Here is a 20,555-nt window from a genome sequence, read left to right as displayed (position 1 = left end):
TGTTAGGAGTCCTGACTCCCAAAGTGTAAACCAAAACTCACTTTCATCACCTCCTTTGCAGCTAGGGGAGGGTACATGACCTGGGCTTAATCAGATGCACCACACAAGACTTTAAGCCAAGTACAGAGTCAAGAAGCAGGACATCCACAACAGAATAAAATCGTTACATATATGTGCAAGATATTCCTAGAGATTTCCCTGTAGGAGGGATTTATTTACTATCCTTTCTCTCTCTTTTCTTTCTTTCCTTCCTTCCTTCCTTCCTTCCTTCCTTCTTTCCTTCCTTCCTTCCTTCCTTCCTTCCTTCCTTCCTTCCTCTCTCTCTCTCTCTTTCTTTTCTCAGCTTTATGAAGATATAATTCACATAACATGTAATTCACCCATTTAAAATGTAAAATGCAATGGTGGTTGGTATAGCCACAGAGTTGTGTAAGGTTAATCAACATCAATTTTGGAACATTTTCATCACACCCAGAAGAAACTCTATACTCATTAAGCTACTCTTCATTTCCACCCATCCCCTCTCATAGCTGTAGACAACCACTAATCTACTTTCTGTATTAATAAATATTCTGGACATTTCATATAAAAGAAGTCGTATAATATATGTGTTTTTGTCTCACTTCTTTTGTGTAGGTAGCATAATGTTTTCAAGGTTCATCCATATTGTCCTGATCCATTATCAGCAATTTATTCCTTCTTATTGCTATATAATGCTCTATGGCATAGCTACACAGCAGTTTGTTTATGCATTCACTTGCTTGTGGACATTTAGGCAACTTTCATTTTTTGGCTATTACAGATAAGACTGCTATGAACATGCATGTCCATTCTTTGTATGGATTTATGCTTTCATTTCTCTTGAGTATATATCTATATACCTAGTGGTCGAATTGCTGGGTCATGTGCTTTGCTTGAAGGTTTAAGGAGATATTTTCTTTTGTGAGAACCTGGATTGGGAAAAGTTGAACCTTTCATCATTTCATCATTTGAATTTTTTAATGTATGAGGCAGGCTTTTGTACAAAGAGAGAGAGAAAAAAACCCCAAACACTTATAGCCACTTTTGCTTAATTAATGTTAAATTTATTAAAGATATCTGTTTTTAAAATCTAGTTTTTATTGGGTGCTTAAACTTAACTTTAAGCCAGTAAATTTTATTTATAAATATAGTATTCTAACTTAATATTCACTTATAAATAAGATAGATTAAATTCCCTAAACATTTATTTATTAAGGTGATAAAATTCTTAGATATTTCAAACTACAATTATAAATGTAATGTATCTGATTCTCTAAAGCACTTCAAGCAAACAACAAGCAAGCTTACAAATCTAATAAACTAATATTCCTAAGCACTTACGTTCTATTTACAAACCTCATAACTCAAAAGTTGTAGATTTAATTCCTCAGATTCTCTGAAAAATTCAAACTCAATTTACAAACATAATCAATTCAACTTCTATACATCTCCAATTTAAATCCTCAATCTACCATCAATTAAGTTCTTTTAAACATTTCAGATTAAAATCACAAGTCTAAATTCAACGTGTCAAATATCCCATCTGTCAAACAAAATATACCCAAATTGCCAAGATGGTTAAAAAATAGCTTATTCTTGAACTCAACATAAAAAATGTTAAATCTTGGGTTTGTGTAACTTCTTCACTCTTATTCGGAGCCTGCATAAGTTTGGCTTTGGAAAAACTTCAGCTAAATTGAAGAATCATAAGTAATACTTCATACATAGTTTAACATTTTAAGTTAAATGTTTAGAATATATAAATGTTTAGTTAAGAACATTTAAGTACACATTCGTTTGCCATACCCTTTCTTTGAGTGTGAGTCTGTTAATCAGATTTCCAAGACACCTTCATTGCATAAACTACTCCCATAGTGTATCCTCCGTAATTTCCAATTTGGGTTATGTTATAAGCCTCTGCAAAACAATGTAAATGTAAATTGATTTTAGGTTTTTATATTTCCTTGCAATCTTTCATAGTTGTCTGATCCACTTTTAGTTTAAAAAATGTTTTAGCACGTTTCCATTAGCAAGTCTTTCCAAAGCAGCATTTCTTCTAATTTTCTTTTTCTTTTTTTTTTTTCTGGAGCAGGGGACAGTCTCGCTCTGTTGTTGCCCAGGCTGGAGTGCAGTCGTGCGATCTCGGCTCACCACAACCTCTTCCCACTGGGTTCAAGTGATTCTCCTGCCTCAGCCTCCCGAGTAACTGGGACACAGGTGGGTGCCATCATGCCCAGCTAATTTTTGTATTTTTAGTAGAGACAGGGTTTCACTATGTTGGCCAGGCTGGTCTCAAACTCCTGACATCATGATCCACCCACCTCGGCCTCCCAAAGTGCTGGGATTACAGGTGTGAGCCACCACGCCCGGCCTCTTCTAATTTTCAGAGTAGCAACAACCTTTTTTCCTACACTTACATTTCATGGGATTATGTCATATTTAATGAAATTAGTAATTATAATAACAAAACTAATATCTGCAGGTTTGGGAACAAACACAACTTGGTAAGTGTTGTGTATGTGTATGTGATTCTTGGTATGTGTTGTGCTCAAGTGACGGGAGCAGAACACAACAGTATACTAGAGAGGGATCTCCTAGCTGTAACCTGTATGCACCCTGGGTGCCCGTTGGTATGTTTTACAGAAGGAATGGAGAATGCTGGTTAATTTAGTAATTGAGCTAAGTGGAGGTTGGCTTAAAAATCTTCTATTATTTTTCATGTTTAAAAAAATTGAGTTACAAGTTACATACAGTAAAATATGCCCTTTTGAATGTGTAGTCCTATGAGTTTTGACAAACACTTGCAGTTATGTAATGACCACTACTACCCTGATCAAGATATGGAATGCCTCTGTCAGCTCTCAAAATCCCCTTGTGCTACTCCTTTGTAGTCAATCCCTGCACCCCACCACACACCCAGCTCCTGCAAATCACTTACTTCTGCATAATTCTCTGGAGATTCACCAAAGTTGCTGTGTGTGTTAGCTATTCCTTTCTATTGCCAAATAGAATTCCATAGTGCACATGTACAGCAGTTTGATGATTCACCTGTTGAAGGACCCCTTGGTTGTTTCCAGCTGGGGGTATTATGAAAAAAGCTGCTAGGAACATTTCATGTATAGGTTTTTGTGTGAACATGAGTTTTTCATTTCTCTGTGTAGTGCTTTCTCATTGTGGATTAAATTCGCATTTCCCTAATGGCTAATGATGTTGAATGCCTTTTCATGTGTTTGTTTACCATCTATATTAACATTTTTGGTAAAACATCTGTTCATGTCTTTGTCCACTTCTATTTGGATTGTATTTCCACTGTTAAGTTTGAGAGTTCTTCGTATATTCTAGATACTAGTCATTTGTGGGATATGTGGTTTACCAATATTTCTCCCAGTCTGTAACGAGTTGTTTTTCATCCTCATAATAGGGTTTTTCATGAGCAAATGTTTTTAATTTTGATGAGGTCCAAATTGTTAATATTTACTTTTATAATCATGTTTTTGGTATTAAGTCTAAAAGCGACTTGCCCAGCTATAGATTATAAAGATATTCTACCATTTTTTTCTTTCTTTTTTCTTTTTTCGTGATGGAGTTTTGCTCTTGTTGCCCAGACTGGAGTGCAATGGTGTGATCTCTACTCACTGCAACCTCTGCCTCCTGGGTTCAAGCGATTCTCCTACCTCAGCCTCTCGAGTAGCTGGGATTATAGGCATGCGCCATCACGCCCGGCTAATTTTGTATTTTTAGTAGAGATGGGATTTCTCCATATTGGTCAGGCTGGTCTCGAACTCCCAACCTCAGGTGATCTGCCCGCCTTGGCCTCCCAAAGTGCTGGGATTACAGACGTGAGCCACTGCGCCTGGCCTCTACCACTGTTTTTCTAGAAGTTTTGAAGAAGGATTTACATTTTATATTACATCCATGATTCACTTTGAGTTAGTTTTTGCATAAGATGTGAGTTTTAGGTCAAGGTCCATTTTTCTTTGGCCTGTGAATGTCCAATTACTCTATACCTTTTGTCCAGATGGGTATTATTTCTCCACTGACTAGCTTTTGAATATTTGCCAAAAATCAATTGGGAATCCCAGTAGCAACAAGTACATGAGTACCCCTAGTGTTCAGGTCATGGTTTCTAATACCATTCTCCAATGAAAGGAACCAGGGTTCCTTGGAGAAGTGGCTGGTTCTTGGACTGGAGCAAAAATTATACAAGATAATCTTAGAGCTCTTGCAGTATCAGAGAGTAAGGAAATGATAACAACAACAAAATCCACATTGATGTCAAAAGAGCACAAGAGCCAGCTGAAAGAGCTTCCACGGGTCAAAGTGGGAACAATTTGAGCAACAAAATTTAAAACTAGCATTGGAGTTATAGACCAAAGTGTAAAATAAATATTATGAGTGCATATTGAGAAAAAAATTCAATAGTAAATATGTGGAGGAAAACAGGCAAATCTCCCATGCAGAATTCCAAATAATTTTTACAGATACTCCTCCCTGAAGGAGAGGACCATAACTCCCCACTCCTTGTGTGTGGTTTGCCCAAAGTGACTTCCTTCCAAAGAGAACAGTCTGGAAAGTGTGGAAAAGTAACTTTACAATGAAGAAACCTGACAAACACTATCTTTGCCAGGTGACCAAGGTCAATATCAATGGTCATAAATCACACTGATAGTATGTACCCTTGATATGATGTGATGAAAATGACACTTTATTTCTCTGATCTTCCTCCCAATAGACCATTACTCCAGTCTTATCATGAGAAAAACACCAGACATATTCCCAAAGTGGGGCATCCCACAAAATATATGACCAATACTCCTCAAAGCTGTCAAGGTTGTGAAAAACAAGGAAAGTCTAACAAACTGTCACAGCCAAGAGGGGCCTAAGGAGACATGACAATTAAAAACTAAGGAAATTTGACTATACGCTGGCCATTAGTTAATAATGTTTCAGTATTGGTTCCTTCATTGTAACAAATGTACCATACTAATGTCAGACACCAATAACAAGAAAACTGGGTGCATATGGGAACTCTCTGTCCTATCTGCTTAATTTTCCTGTAAACTAAAGAATAAAGTCTATTTTTAAAAATCAGTTGGGTGTATTTGTACGGCTCTATTTCTAGGTTCTCTATTCTGTTTCATTTATCTATTTGACTATCCCTCTGCCAATACCACACTGTTTTGATTACTGTGTGGTACTGTCAGAGGGCTAGCTACCCAGTAGAACTTCATGGAGTAGATTTTGCCCATTTTTAATTAAGTTGTTTGTTTTCTTATTATTGAGTTTTGAGAAAATGCCAGTGTACTAGAAAGACCACTGGCTGCCAGTGATCACATGCCCTGGGACCAGTTGGTAGGTTTTAAAGAAGGAATGGAGATTATTAGTTAATGTAATAATTTGATTAAGTAAAAGTTCATTACAAACGTTTCTATTATTATTATCATTTTTACTATTACTGCTATTTTGAGGTGGAGTCTCACCCTGTTCACTCTGTTGCCCAGGCTGGAGTGTAGTGGCCTCGGCTCACTGCAACCTCCGCCTCCCAGGTTCAAGTGATTCTCCTGCCTTAGCCTCTCGAGTAGCTGGGACTACAGGCATGCGCCACCACATCCATTTTTTTTTTTTTTTTTTTTTGTATTTTCAGTGGAGATGGGATTTCATCATGTTGGCCAGGCTGGTCTGAAACTCCTGACCTCAAGAGATCGGCCCACCTTGGCATCCCAAAGTGCTGGGATTATAAGTATGAGCCACTGTGCCTGGCCAATGAAGGTTTCTATTATTTTTATCTCTGGGTTCCTTCCCCAGGTTTGGAAGGGCATACACCCAACTGAATTAACATCAATTACTTGGGGAAGATGTGGGACTACTATATATTTACAAATTTGGGTTATCTGTTGGAGGTTAGGGGACTGGACACTGGATCCTGCTTCACCTTTCAGAATGACATCTCCTGAACCATCTTTTCACAAGTTAGATCCCCTCTTATATATTTGGGCTTTATATCAAGAAAATCCTCAAGCCCATGCCTTTCAGCTGGAATTTAACTTGTCTCATAACCTAGTGAATTGCACAGGCTCTAGGCATACCTAAAGTTACATTTTTATCCTCTCCTCCCATTTTTCCCCAAAACTTCTTGCACAACATTTTGGGATTGGGGTCGATGGGATTCTGCATGTCACCCTCAGCCCACTAATCTGCAACTGCCTATTGAAAGGATTCTTAACTGTCTTTCCCCCACAGGTATCTTTGGCAGTCTGACGAAGCTATGGATCTTTTCTTGGAAAAACGTTTTAAAATCTATTTCATAAAATCCATAGGACCACAAAAGAAACCAACTATTGAAGTACAGTTATCAAAATATTAAAGTGAATGTGACATATATTTACACAGTCATGCATCACTTAGCCATAGGAATATGCTCTGAGAAATATGTTGTAAGTTGATTTCATTGTTGTGCAAACATCATAGAGTGTACCTACACAAACTTAGATGGTAGAGCCTACTACATACCTAGGCTATATTGTATAGCTTATTGCTTTTAGACTACAAACCTGTACAGCGTGCTACTGTTCTAAATGCTGCAGGCAATTAAACACAATGTTAATGTTAAGTATTTGTGTGTCTAAGTATATCTTTTTTTTTTTTCTTTCTTTCTTTCTTTCTTTTTTTTTTTTTTGAGATGGGGTCTCGTTCTGTTGCCCAGGCTGGAGTGCAATGGTGCAATCTTGGCTCATTGCAATCTTCGCCTTCTGCTTACTACAGCTGGAGTGTGCCTTGCTCTGGAGGTGAATAGCCAAGGCTTCCCTTCATCCCTAAGTCACCAGTGAATCAACCCAACTCAGTGGCCTAACATCCCCAAGGCAAGCTGTAAGCAACTGTTACATAGACCTTTCCCTATGAGACCAATTGGAGGTGGAGCTGCTCTATTTACCTCTCCCCTTTTTCTCTCAGGCTGGAGCTGAAGCAGTATCTTGCCTCCTAGGAAAATAGTATCTTGGCTGCTTAAAGCAGTTATACCTCTCTGTGCCTAAGTTAAAGTAGTGTCTACATAGTAGGAAACTGCCTTGGTTACCCAAAGTGGTCATATACCCTAGTACCTAAGCTGAAGCAGTGCCCTGCATCCTAGGAAAATGGTGCCTTGGGCCACGTGGAACAGTCATCCCCCTAAGGCCTGAGCTGAAGCAACACATTACCTCCTTGGGAATTGGTGCCCTGGCCAAACTGATCAGCTGTACACCCCAGGGCAAAGCTGATAGAGTACCTGGAGTCCCAGGGAAACAGAGTAGTGAGCTGAGACACATTACACTATAGGCCAAACAACTCTAGTACCCTTATTCCTTTTAGAGTCTGAGTTGCTCAGACACCCTACTCTCTGGGGAATAGAGTCATTGCTGTACTGTTCCCTGTCATCCCCAGGGTCCAAATGACAGTTGCACTACACTATTCTGGGGTACATGGTGTCACTGCACCTGGCTTCACAGAGTCTTGGATACTGCCAAGCCCCACCATCCTACAGTTTACAGTCACTACCTACACAGTGCCTCATCCACTGGGACCCAAGTTGCCACTAGGACCCAAGTTGCCACTTTAATTTTAAAAAGAAAAATTAGCTGAGCATGGTAGCACATGCCTGTAGTCCCAGCTACTTGGGAGGCTGAGGCAGGAGGATCGCTTGAGCCAGGAGGTTGAGGCTGCAGTCAGCCATAACTATGCCATTGCACTCCAGCCTGGGTGACAAAGTGAGACTTTGTCTTAAAAAAAGAGGCAAAGACAAATAGAGAATGCTAAAAAGAGCAAGAGAAAAGTGTCCAGTCACACATAAGAACATTCTCATTAGACTAACAGCATATTTTTCTGCAGAACTAACAGGCCAGGAGATAATGGGATGATATATTTGAAGTGCTGAAAGTAAAAATTTGCCTGCTAATAATGTTATATGCAGAAAAGCAAAAGCTGTCTTTCAAAAATGAGGTATAAATAAGGTCTTTCTCAGAGAAAGCAAAAACTGAAGAAATTCATCACTACCGCATGAGCCTTACAAGAAATGTTCAAGGGAATCTTAGATCCAGAATAAAAAAGATAATAGTTATTATCATTAAAACATGTAAAAGTATAAAACTCACTGGTAGAGCAGATACATAAAGGAAAAAGAGAAAAGAATCAAATCTTATCACTATGGAATACCACCAAACTTCAGTGATAAACAATAAAAGAGAAGGAAAGAAACAAAGTATATAGAAAATAACCAGAAAATAATTAACAAATGACAGGTGTAAATCTTCACCTATGAATAGTAACCTTGAATGTAAAGACATTAAATTCCCCACTTACTAGATATAGACTGGAAGAGTGGATTAAAAAATATGACTCAACTACATGCTGCCTACAAGAAAGTCATTTCACTTGTAAAGATATATATAAACTGAAAGTTAAGGAATGGAAGAATATATTCCACACAAATGAAAACCAGAAGTGAGCAGGGGTAGCTATACTTACATTTGATAAAACTGATACTGAAAGAATTAAGTCAAAAACAGTAAAAAGAGACAAAGAAGATTATTAAATAATGACAAAGGGATTAATTCAGCAAATCATATAACAATTATAAATATCTGTGTAGCAAAGATTAAAGTGTATATAAAGTATACAAAGCAAACATTAATGGGTCTAAAGGGAGAGAAAGATTGGCATACAATAATAGTAGGAGGCTTTAACGCTCCATTCTCAGTAATAGACATATCATTCACACAGCAAATCAACAAAGAAACATCAGAATTAAACTACACACTAGTCCTAACTAACATTTACAGAACATCATATACAAAAATGATGAAGAATACATATTTTATTATCAGCACATAGAACATTCTCCAGAAGAGACTATATCTTAGGCTGCAAGACAAGTCTGAATAATTCAAAAAAGTAAAAATCATATCAAGTATATTTTGGGACCACAGTGGAATAAAATTAGAAATCTTTTCATGTATTGTACAAATACAAGAAAATTAAACAACATGCTCCCAAATGACCAATGGGTCTCTGAAGAAATTAAGAAGAACATTTAAATATTTCTGGAAACAAATGAAAATTGGAATACAGCATACCATAATCTATGGGACATAGCAAAAGCAGTACTAAGAGGAAAGTTTACAGCAGAAAATATCTATATCAAAAAAGTAGGAGGACTTCAAATAAACAACCTACTGATGCACCTCAAGGAACAAGAACAGCAAGAATAAATCAAATTCAAAATTAGTAGAAGAAATAATAAAGATCAAAAAAGAAATAAGTCAAATTGAGACTAAAAAATCACAAATGATCAGTGAAACAAAATGTTGGGTTTTTTTTTTTTTTTAAACCAGAAGCCATTAGCTGGGCTAACCAAGAAAAAAAGAGAAAAGACAGAAATAAAATCAGAAATGTGAAAGGAGACATTAAAACTGATGATACAGAAAAAGAAAGGATCATTAGAGACTGTTATTAACAACTGTATGGCAACAAATTAGAAAGTCTAGTGGAAATAAACTCCAGGACACATACAACCTACCAGGATTGAATCAAGAAAAAATAGAGAACCTGAACATACCAATTATGAGTAATAAAATGGAATCTGTAATAAAAAGCCTCCCATCCAAAAAAAAAAAAAAAAACCCAAAAATCAACCAACCAACCAACCAACAAACAAACAAAACTCCAGGTCCCAATGACTTAACTGCAGAATTCTGACAGACATTTAAACGTGAATACCAATGCTTTCCAAACTCTTCCAGAAAATTGAAGAGGAAGGAATCGTTCCAAACTCATTCTACAAAGCCAGCATTACCCTGCTACCAAAATCTGATGATGATACAACAAAAAAAGAAAACCATAGGTCAGTATTCCTGATCAACATAGATGCAAAATTCCTTAGCAGAATACTGGCAAACTGAATCCAGCAGCACAAGAAAAAGATCATTCACCATAATCACTGAAGAATGATTGATACATCATTCTTCACAGAATGAAGAATGTGATACATCACACAAACAAATGATCACAATATGATCATCTCAATAGATGCAGAAAAAGTATTTGAGAAAATTCAACGTGCCTTCATAATAATAACTCTCAAAAAGTTAGGTGCAGAAGAAACATACCTCAATATAAGGCCACATATGACAAACCCACAGCCAACATCATATGGAACGGGGAAACGTTGAATGAAAGCTTTTCCTCCAAGATATGGAACAAGATAAGGATACCCACTTTCCCCACTTTTATGCAAATAGTACTGGAAGTCCTAGCCAGAGCAATTAGGCAAGAGAAAGAAATAAAGGGCATCCAAATTGTAAAGGAGGATGTCAAATGATCCCTGTTTGCAGATGACATAATCTTATGTATAGAAAACCCTAACAGCTACACCAAAAAACTCTTAAAACTGATAAACAAATTCAGTAAAGTTGCAGGAACATAAAAAAACAGTAGCATTTCTATATACCAACAACAAACTAGAGGAAGAAGAAATCAAGAAGGCAATCCCATTTATAATAGCAACGAATAATATAGAGTACCTAAGAATCAATTTAACCAAAGAAGTAAATTATCCCTACAGGGAAAACTATAAAACACTGACAAAAGAATTGAAGAGAACACAACAAAATTGAAAGACATCTCATGTTCAAATTGGAATAATTGAAATTGTGAAAATGGTCACGCTATCCAAAGAAATCTACAGATTCTATGCAATCTCTATCAAAATACCAATGACATTCTTCACAGAAATAGAAAAACAATCCTAAAATTTGTATGAAACAACAAAAGACCCTGAATAGCCAAAGCAATCTTGAGCAAAAGGAACAAAGCCAGAGGCATTATACTGTTGAACTGTAAAGTATACTACAAAGCGATAGTAACAAAAATAGCTCGGTTCTGACATAAAAACAGACCATAGGCTAATGGAATAGAATGGAGAACCCAGATATAAATCCACACATTTACAGTCAACTGATTTTCAACAAAGGCACCAAGAATAATCACTGGGGATGGGATAGTCTATTTGATAAAAGGTGTGAGAAAACTGGATGTCCATATGCAGAAAAATGAAACTAGAGCCCTATCTCTCATCAAATGCAAAAAATCAACTAAAATAAATTAAAGATTTAAATGTAAGGTTTGGAACTGTGAAACTACTAGAAAAAAAAAACAGGCAAAATGTTTCAGAACACTGGTCTGAGCAAAGATTTTATGGAGAAGACCTCAAAGCGCAGGCAACAAAGGAAAATTAGACAAATGGTATTGTATCGAACAGAAAAGCTTCTGTACAGCAAAGCAAACCATCAACAAAGTGAAGAGACAATCTACAGAATAGTAGAAAATATTTTCAAGTTATTCATCTGACAAAGGATTATTATACAGAATATACAAAGAACTCAAACAACTCAACAGTAAAAATGAAAATAATTCAATTTAAAAATGGGTGGCCGGACACAGTGACTCATGCCTACAATCCCAGCACTTTGGGAGGCCAAGGCAGGCAGATCACCTGCGGTTAGGAGTTCAAGACCAGCCTTACCAACAAGGAGAAACCTCATCTCTACTAAAAATACAAAATTACTGGTGGCACATGCCTGTAATCCTAGCTACTGGGGAGGCTGAGGCAGGAGAATTGCTCGAACCTGGGAGGTGGAAGTTGCGGTGAGCCGAGATTGCACCATTGCACTCCAGCCTGGCCAACAAGAGCAAAACTCCTTCTGAAAAAAAAAAAAAAAAAAAAGATCTGAATTGTCATTTTCAAAAGAAGAGATACAAATCGCCAACAGATATATGAAAAAAATACACAACATTACTAATCATCAGGGAATCAGGGAAATGCAAATCAAAACCACAAGACATATTATCTCACCCCAGTTAGAACGGCTATTTTCAAAAAGACAAAAAATAAGAAATGCTGGCAAGGATGTGGAGAAAGGGAAACTCTTACATATGGTTGGTGGGAATGTAAACTAGTACAGCCATTATGAAAACCAATATGGAAGTTCCTCACAAAATAAAAAATTTAACTACCACATCACCCAGTGATCCCACTCCTGTGTATATATTCAAAGGAAAGGAAATCAGTATGTTGAAGACATATCTACACTCCCATATTTACTGCAGTATTATTCACAATAGCCAAGATAAGAAATGAACCTAAGTGTCCATCAACAGAGGACTGGATAAAAAAATTTGGTATATATACAAAATATAATACTATTTAGATATGAAAAAGAATGAAATTCTGTCATTCATGACAACATGGATGAATTTGTAGGACGTTATGTTAAATAGAGTAAGCCAGGCACAGAAAGATAAATAGCAATATGTGGTAGCTAAAAAAGGACCTCATTGAACTAGAGAGTGGAGTAGTGGTTGCTATTCTATATAGAGGAAGGGTAGGGTGGATGAGAGAACAGCCAAATGTTGATTAATAGATACAAAAGTACAGTTAGATAGGAGGAATAAGGTCTAGAGTTCTACAGCATTATAGGGTGACTATAGCTAAGAACGATTAGGCTGGGTGTGGTGACTCACGCCTGTAATCCCAGCACTTTGGGAGGACAAGGCGGGTGGATCACCTGAGGTCAGGAGTACAAGACCAGCTTGACCAACATGGAGAAACCCCACCTCTACTAAAAATACAAAAATCAGCTGGGTGTGGTGGCGCACGCCTGGCATGTCTGTAATCCCAGCTACTTGGGAGGCTGAGGAAGTAGAATCACTTGAACCCGGGAGGTGGAAGTTGCAGTGAACCGAGATCACGCCACTGCACTCCAGCCTATGTGACAGGAGTGAGACTCCATTTCCAAAAAAAAAAAAGAACAATTTATTGCATATTTTCAAATAGCTAGTAGAGTGGACTTTGAATGTTTCCAACCCAAATCAACGATAAATGTTTGAGGTGATGTATATGCTATTTATCCTGATTTGATCATTATACATTGTATACATGTATCTAAATGTCACACTGTACCTCACAAATATGTGTAATTATTATGTGTCAATTAAAAGTAATAATAAAAGCAAAAAAAAAAAAAGGTAAAAATGATACGCCTGTATAAGGCACTTGCCACTTAATCAGTGAGTAAATGGTGAGTGAACGTGAAGGTCTAGGATGTTACTGTACACTACTATAGACATTATAAACACTGTACATTTAGTATAACTAAATTTATGTAATAAATTATTCTTTCTTCAATAATTAAGTAATCTTAGCTTAGTGTAACTTTTAAATTTTATAAACTTTTAAATTTTTAAAAACTCTTTGACTCTTTTGTAATAGCACTTCCCTTAAAACACAAACACAAACTGGGTGCAGTGGTGTGGGGCAATGCCAGCTACTCAGGAGGCTGAGGTGGGAGGATCATTTGAGCCCAGGAGTTCAAGACCAGCCTGGGCAAACATCAGGAGGCCAAAAGAAAAAACAAAAACAAAACAACCTCCGCCCACAAACACATCGTACAACTGTTCAAAAATATTTTATTTCTTTATATTCTTATTCTATAAACTTTTTTCTACTAAATTTTTTTTTTGATTTTTTACTTTCTAGACTTTTTTGTTAAAAGTGAAGACACAAGCACACACATTAGCTTAGGTCTACACAGGGTCAGGGTCATCAATGTTACTGTTCTTTGCCTCCACATCTTCTGCTACTGAAAGGTCTTCAGGGGCGTTAACACTCATGAAGCTGTCACCTCCTATGATAACATTGCCTTCTTCCGCAATACTTCCTGATGGACCTCCCTGAGGCTGTTGTACATTAACTTTTTTTTTTTTTTGGTAAGTAAAAGGAGTACACTCTGAAATGATAAAAAGTATAGTAAATACGTAAAACAGTAATATAATGTTTATTATCATTATCAAATGTTATGTACTGTACATAATTGTATGTGGCAGACTTTTCTAGGACTGGCAGCACAGTAGATTTATTTATACCAGCATCACCACAAACACATGAGGAATGCAGGGTTGTGCTACAAAATCGTGACAGCTATTAATACAATGTTACTAGGTGATAGGAATTTTTTCAGCTCCATTATACCCTTATGGGACCATCCGAGTATATGTGGTTTGTTGTTGATTGATAGTTATGTGGCACACCACTGTATAAAATCTTTAATTAACAGATTAAATATCAAAATCTAGTGACAGATTTACTTAGTATCATAATTTTATAGTAACATTGAACAAAAATGATATTTCAAGATATTTACAACACCATAAAGTTAATTGAAAATATCTGTGAATTCTATTGGTGACAGTCATGGGTACAACTAATACTGCAATGATTTATCACCTCCATTCATAAATAAAGGAAATACTAGATTTTCACTTACAGATTAGTGAAAATTCGGTTTTTTTTTTTTTTTCTCCATCTGAGTTCATGGCTTTGAGGAATCTATTTCTGTTCCGTGAGATCTTGCACACTTTTCACATTTTACTTTTTAATTTGCCTCATCTACCACCATTTTCTCTTATTTTGTAGGAACTCCCCAGCAACAGGCTTTAGAAGGAGGTTGAGGGAAGTGAGGAATATGGATGAGTGCAGACCCCAACTCCTGGACTGATGCTTGGCATTCTGCCCTCCATGCTTCTTTTCTTTCCCACACTTAATGCTCTGCATTCCCGGGCCCAGTCTGCTGGTGTAAGTAACTCCCCAGCCATAAAAATCAGTCCTAGTCACAGAGGGCTTGGACCTTGTCTTGGTTTCCCTCTGTGTTTTGTTGATTTGTCTACATAACCTACCCATAGCTAGCTGTTCTCTCCTCCTTATGATCCTGAAACTTGTCATGTTGGAAAAGTGTTGTGCTGTAGACATCCTGAATCATCCTGAATCTGGGCAAGGCCTTTGAATGTGTAAGAATTGAAATTGTTTTCCAGTTTCAACTTCCATAGATCCTAGAAGGTAAAATACAACCATGCATTTAAATACTACTGGTAAGACAGAATATCGAAGACTTTGCTATGGAGGAGTACTCAAGGATATTGGTAATATATTGTTGGTATTGTGAAGCTAAACAATAAAAGTAATTGTTTTATTAAGATGGGAGCAACTATTTAGCCTCTGCAACATTCTGTCTTCCTTTCCAATGCCTGGAGGAAGGCAGTACAGTGGAACTCTCAGTGGTGAGAAAAAGATGTTTTCTGCCTTTGATGACACTGCTGTTTTCATAGTGCATTTCTTGCTGTGGGACTCTTGCTGATTCTCTGCCCTAGAGGTTGAGGGCAGAGATGTTCCAGTTCTCTTGACGAGGTCCCAGGAGACTGGGAGTGTACTGGATTCTGGCCAGGGCCATTTATTCTTGAAGAAATTAGAAACCAGTGGTGTATTGCTCTGCTTATTCAGAAGGAGTAAGAAATAAACTAGCATGTGACAGGGCAAGGGAGTTAATCTCAATCTAGACAAGCTTTTATGTTTCTAGGCCTGTGTAGGTGATAAAAATGAAGGCAGGAGAGGAGAAATGATTGGTAATACACGCACACACACAGACACACACACACACACACACACACACACACACACACACACAGAGAGAGAGAGAGACTGATAAGGCACGTTTCTATTCAGCAAAGGTTGTTGTTTTCTTTTTTTGAAATGATTAAACAGAATTTATTGGCTGTCTTTGAGTGTCTCTGGTCCAGTGTTGGCAGGGCTGTCTGGGTTCCTCTGCTTTGCTTGTTTTTGGGCTGCTGCTGCTGCAGTCTTTAAGGCTCTTTTTTGCTTCTTCAGCTTTTGAGTCTTCTGAAAAACCCGAATGCACAGAGCCTTCTTGGTCACGAATCGGCGGTGGGCTCTTCAGTAATACAGAGGGGGGAAGGTGTACTCAATCCCCAGCTCCCTGCAGATCTTCTCAAAGACATCATAGTTGGTGTTACGGAGGTTTTTGAGCATCTTTTTCCTCTGGTCAATGCTCATCAGCAGATAGCGTTTGTGGGCTTTGTCCTTTCGATGTTTCTGCATGTGTTCTTCATAACTGCGGATCTTGACGGACAAGACAATTCGAGCCTCCAGGGATCTGGTGTCCTCCGGGTTTGCATCAATCTTCTTCATCAACTGTTCTTGCTTCATTTTTAGCATCTCCTTCTTGTTGGCCATTTCCAAAGACAAGAGTCTTTTCACGACATCATCAACCTTCTCAATTCCAGGGACATTCTGGTAGTCTTTGAACAGTGTAGAAGGAGGTGGGTTATCATCCTGCCCAGGCTGGGCTGGTTTCTGGATGACATATCCGCGCGCGGCCTGGAGGAGGAGACTTCGAGGCTGCAGGCCCCGCTGGTTGAAAGGACACCTGGCGCTCCCACCGTCCGGCAGCCCGAGAACTGGGGCCTGGGTCCGAATCAAACTCAGCGCCCTCCACGCGACCCTGAGCATGATGACCTCTAACCCCCGCGATACCGCCGCCGTTCCCTTTGCGGCGCAGGTCGGGTTACATGGGCGCCGCCATGCGGGCCCAGGCTCGATCAAGGTTGTTGTTTTCATGTGGAGTTAGAATTCTTTCCCTTGATTTCCTCTCAGTTCTTATTTTTTTGATTAAGAAAATTAAAAATAAAGCATCAGAAAAGTACAGCTAATTATATAATAAAGATCCACACACACCACCCAGCTGGATAACCACTACTGAGGAGAGAAGGTCCCATCGGGAAGCTCTGATAAGCCCGTGAAGATGTCTAGAAAGAAAGGGTCCCTATTAACCATCTTCCTCATCCAGAGAATATGAAGCCATCAAATGAGGTAAGAACTAGTCTATTCCCTTCATCTTTCTCCCTGCCAAACTCCTCCCATTTTGGGGGAGAACAAAACATCAGGTATTGAGTAGAAGAGAGAGGTGAGAGGGGTGGAGGGTAGAGAGCAGAAGGCCGGATCTTCCCATCCTACTGCAGGTTTCCAGGCTCAGCTGGTAGAGGGGAGATTTACTACTAAGTGAAGTTGTAAGTTTCAATGATTTCAGGGGATTGTGCATTCTTTTTTATTTTATTTTTTTGAGATGGAATCCTGCTCTTGTCGCCCAGGCTGGAGTGCAATGGCGTGATATCGGCTCACTGCAACCTCTGCCTCCCGGGTTCAAGCAATTCTCCTGCCTCAGCCTCCTGAATAGCTGGGATTGTAGACGTGCACAACCACGCCAGACTAATTTTTGTATTTTTAGTAGAGACAGGGTTTCACCCTGTTGGCCATGCTGGTCTCGAACTCCTGACCTCATGATCCGCTCGCCTCGGCCTCCCAAAGTGCTGGGTTTACAGGCATGAGCCACCGTGCCCGGCCTGGGATTATGCATTCTAATCACTAAACTGAGACTGTGTTTGTGGCTTAAAATGGCTGTGAGGCTTTTCCATTATTTAAGAGTGAATAGGAAAGCCTTGGGACTCCCAGTTTTCATTCAGGGGCAGGGAAGGTGACTTTCACTGAATAAATGTTTAAAGAAAACTGTGGGAGAAAAAGTCAAGTTGAGTTTTGGTTGCCAGGAGTTATGCTTGTTTCAGATATCGCCTAGAAAGCACTTAACCAAATCCAAGATGCCACCGATACTAAGGCAAACTATAATTTTAAATGCCCCTAAGAAAGAAAAATATTGCTATTATGATTACATAAACATGAATGCAAAAATCCATGATGAATAAAATATCAAAATTTTAAAGGTTCGGTATTACTGATTTTTCCTTTTGCCTCAGTCTTCAAAATGTCTCAGCATGGTATTGTAACTGTTCTTTATTTAAATTTTTGATATGTAATTCATTGTGTTTTTTTGCATTAATTTAAAAATATTGCATTAAAACATTACATATCTTCATTTTTGAGTTTTTGGGTGCTCCAATAAATTTTGCACTTGAAGCAAGTGTCTTCCTCACCTCACCCACCTCATCCACTGCACCCTAGCTCCTCTGTGAGATATACATGTGGATAGAAACAAAAAGAAGAAAAGAGGAAGAAAGAAATATAAAATCCTTTTGCTTATTTTCTTGCCTGTGTAATTGCAGATGGGAGAAATATTTGCATACATTTCTCAAACAGGAATTTCTTTAAAGCACCAGCTGGAAAATATCAGAGATGGTCTAATTGATAGCCCTAGATAACACTGAAGAGGGAGGTCTAATCTTTTCTTTGAAAAGACTCCAACATACTGCCTGGGATGACAAAAGTCCACAATAAACAGCTAAATTGGTGCTTTCGATGGTGTTGATATTAAAGCATGAACCAAAAATCTTATTGTTTTGATTTCCTCATCCCTGCCATTGAAAGAAATTCCCTCTAGTACCAATGAAAGTATAGAGGGAGATTTATGATACTTCTGTGTAATATAATACTTGGTACATAGCTCTATACCATTGTCATCATCTCTTTATTCTCATAATATTTCTCACTTGATTCTTAAAACTACCACAGAGGGCAGAGAGGGAAGGTGTTGCCCCATTTTATGGACAAGGCTTCAGCCTCATTTTTCAGACAAGGCTGATCCAAGTCACATGACAAACTGCTACAGAATGGGAACAAGAACTCTGATCTTTCAACCTCAAGGGCAGTCCTTTTCCTGTACACAGTGCTGTGTGCCTCTGAAGACATGTGGAGAGACACTGTAAGTGGCTGCATATGAGGGATTGCAGCTATAATCTGAGCTGGTTAGCAGCTGATCTCCCTGAGGCTATATGCAGTCTCCTAGTGCTGTTTCATATTAAACATGTTTGGGTGTTAGTCACTTGGCTGGCACATACCAGCAAAGTGATTGCTTTAGCCCTGCTTGAAAATTCTAGGTCCTCCCTTTGCCTGGGGGTAGCAAACTCAATGCAAACCTCAGCTATAATCTTGCAGACATTCTGGGGCTGACTTTGTTTCACTTATACATATTATATTTTCAGTAAAAGATCAATGGATGAATTAAGTATTATTACTCTTTACCTCAATGTGCCATCAAAGCTGTTCCTGTGAATGCCACCCCTTCCAAGGAGAGACTGGCGGATCAACAGGGTTTAGTCTCACAAATCAGTGGGATCCGGGTATAAGTATTTGGCTGCATTTAAACCTGCAGGTGGAGAGGCAGGTTCCCTGTAGCCATCCCCTATCAGGGAGGGGACTAATTCTTCTCAAGCCTTGTGCCTGGGTGCCCAAGTCACTGGCAACAGGTGTTGTGGAGGGATGGAAAGCCTTGTTCTTGCATGTCAGGCAGGTGAATGGAGTCTGCTTCATACCTTGATGCTGCCAGCCCTATTTCCTGAGTTGGACCCATGCTTCCATTTCTCTCATGCCTCAGTGAACCTCTTCTACTCAGTGTCCCCTCACTGTGTTTTCTCCAGTTCTTTGAGTGAGCCCTTCTTATGGCTCCTTAGTCCCTGGCCTGTAAATGAGATAAGTCTGTTGCACTTGACTTAGATTTTTGTCTTTTATTGTTGATGCTTTTCCCCAATCTCTGGTTTTTTTTCCCCCTACATTCCTATTCCTTATTACAATTCCTAGCAACCATTTTCCTAACCATTTGCCAGATGCGAACTTTGACAGTTGTCTTCTTATAAGATTCTGGAACTCAACTCTAAAGAGCCATGGCTTATAGTGGAAAAGGAAGAGGACAATGGTGACTGCCACCTGAAGAGTAAGGCCTACTTGTCTAGGTCAAAGCTTCCTGCACAGAGTTGATTTGAAGGTTAGTATTCTTTTTGTTGTTGTTAATAAAGTAGAATAATGTCTATTTACTTCTTAAAATTTTTATTATGCATGCTGTATTCATGGAAAATCAAGATCTTTTCAGGAACTCAAATTAGATCTAAATTAAGTTCAGCTCTGAACTGGTTACAAGTCATGTTTAGCATGGAAACAATTAAGCTGAGACTTTCTTTTCCTTATAGGTTGCCATCATTTTCTTGATTTCCACAGTAGCCTTCCCTGGATTCAGACCCATGGGACAAGTCCTTGTGCAGATCATGATGGTGTGGTAGTGGTACAGAGAGAACGGGTCCTGCAGCTTGCCCAGGCTCTCTTCTGTGAAGTCTTCCTGGAGTCAGTCATCCAGTGATAGGCCTGTATAAGAACTGCAGGCCCCAGATATCTGTCTCTGTTCCACTAGTAGCTGGGGCAGATGTTGCTGCAGCAGGTACAGAGAGGAGGCTGAGGTGGGAGAATCACTTGAGCTTGGGAGGTCAAGGCTGCAGTGAGCAGTGATTGAGCCACTGCACTCCAGCCTGGGTGACAGAATGAGATCCTGTCTCAAAAAAAGTTGTTTCTGAATAGGATTCTCCAAAAAAAGTTGTTTCTGAATAGGATTCTTTAAGTTCCACTGTTCCAATACTGCTCAAAATCCAACCGGGAAATGATGTATATCTTTGGCTCTATCTAAATCCAAGCAAAGTTTATCTATAGGCACCTGATGTGGTTTTGTTCTGACGTATTAGTCATTAAGTATTAGCCAGACCCTGGTAGAAAACCTTAAGCTTGTCATTAGTGTTTCCGTTACATAGAACAGTGTTCATTGTTTTTAGTGTTTCATTTATAGATGAACTTACTTATTCTCAGCTGTTTCTATATCTGAATGGAT

The 20,555-nt window shown here is 38.6% G+C and overlaps 1 pseudogene across 1 annotated transcript; it reads right to left on the bottom strand.

Moving 5' to 3' along the window:
• Positions 1-15,641: 15,641 nt before the first annotated feature.
• LOC105553866 lies at positions 15,642-16,462 on the bottom strand (annotated as a pseudogene). The gene has a single exon (XR_001008225.1). The product of XR_001008225.1 is annotated as a 28S ribosomal protein S15, mitochondrial pseudogene (transcript).
• Between the last annotated feature and the right edge of the window lie 4,093 nt (positions 16,463-20,555).

The sequence above is a fragment of the Mandrillus leucophaeus genome, unplaced genomic scaffold (assembly GCF_000951045.1).
Source record: "Mandrillus leucophaeus isolate KB7577 unplaced genomic scaffold, Mleu.le_1.0 Scaffold612, whole genome shotgun sequence".
Lineage (NCBI taxonomy): Eukaryota > Metazoa > Chordata > Mammalia > Primates > Cercopithecidae > Mandrillus > Mandrillus leucophaeus.
Note: the sequence above shows the minus strand (reverse complement) of the source record. Positions and strands in the feature narration are given on the sequence as shown.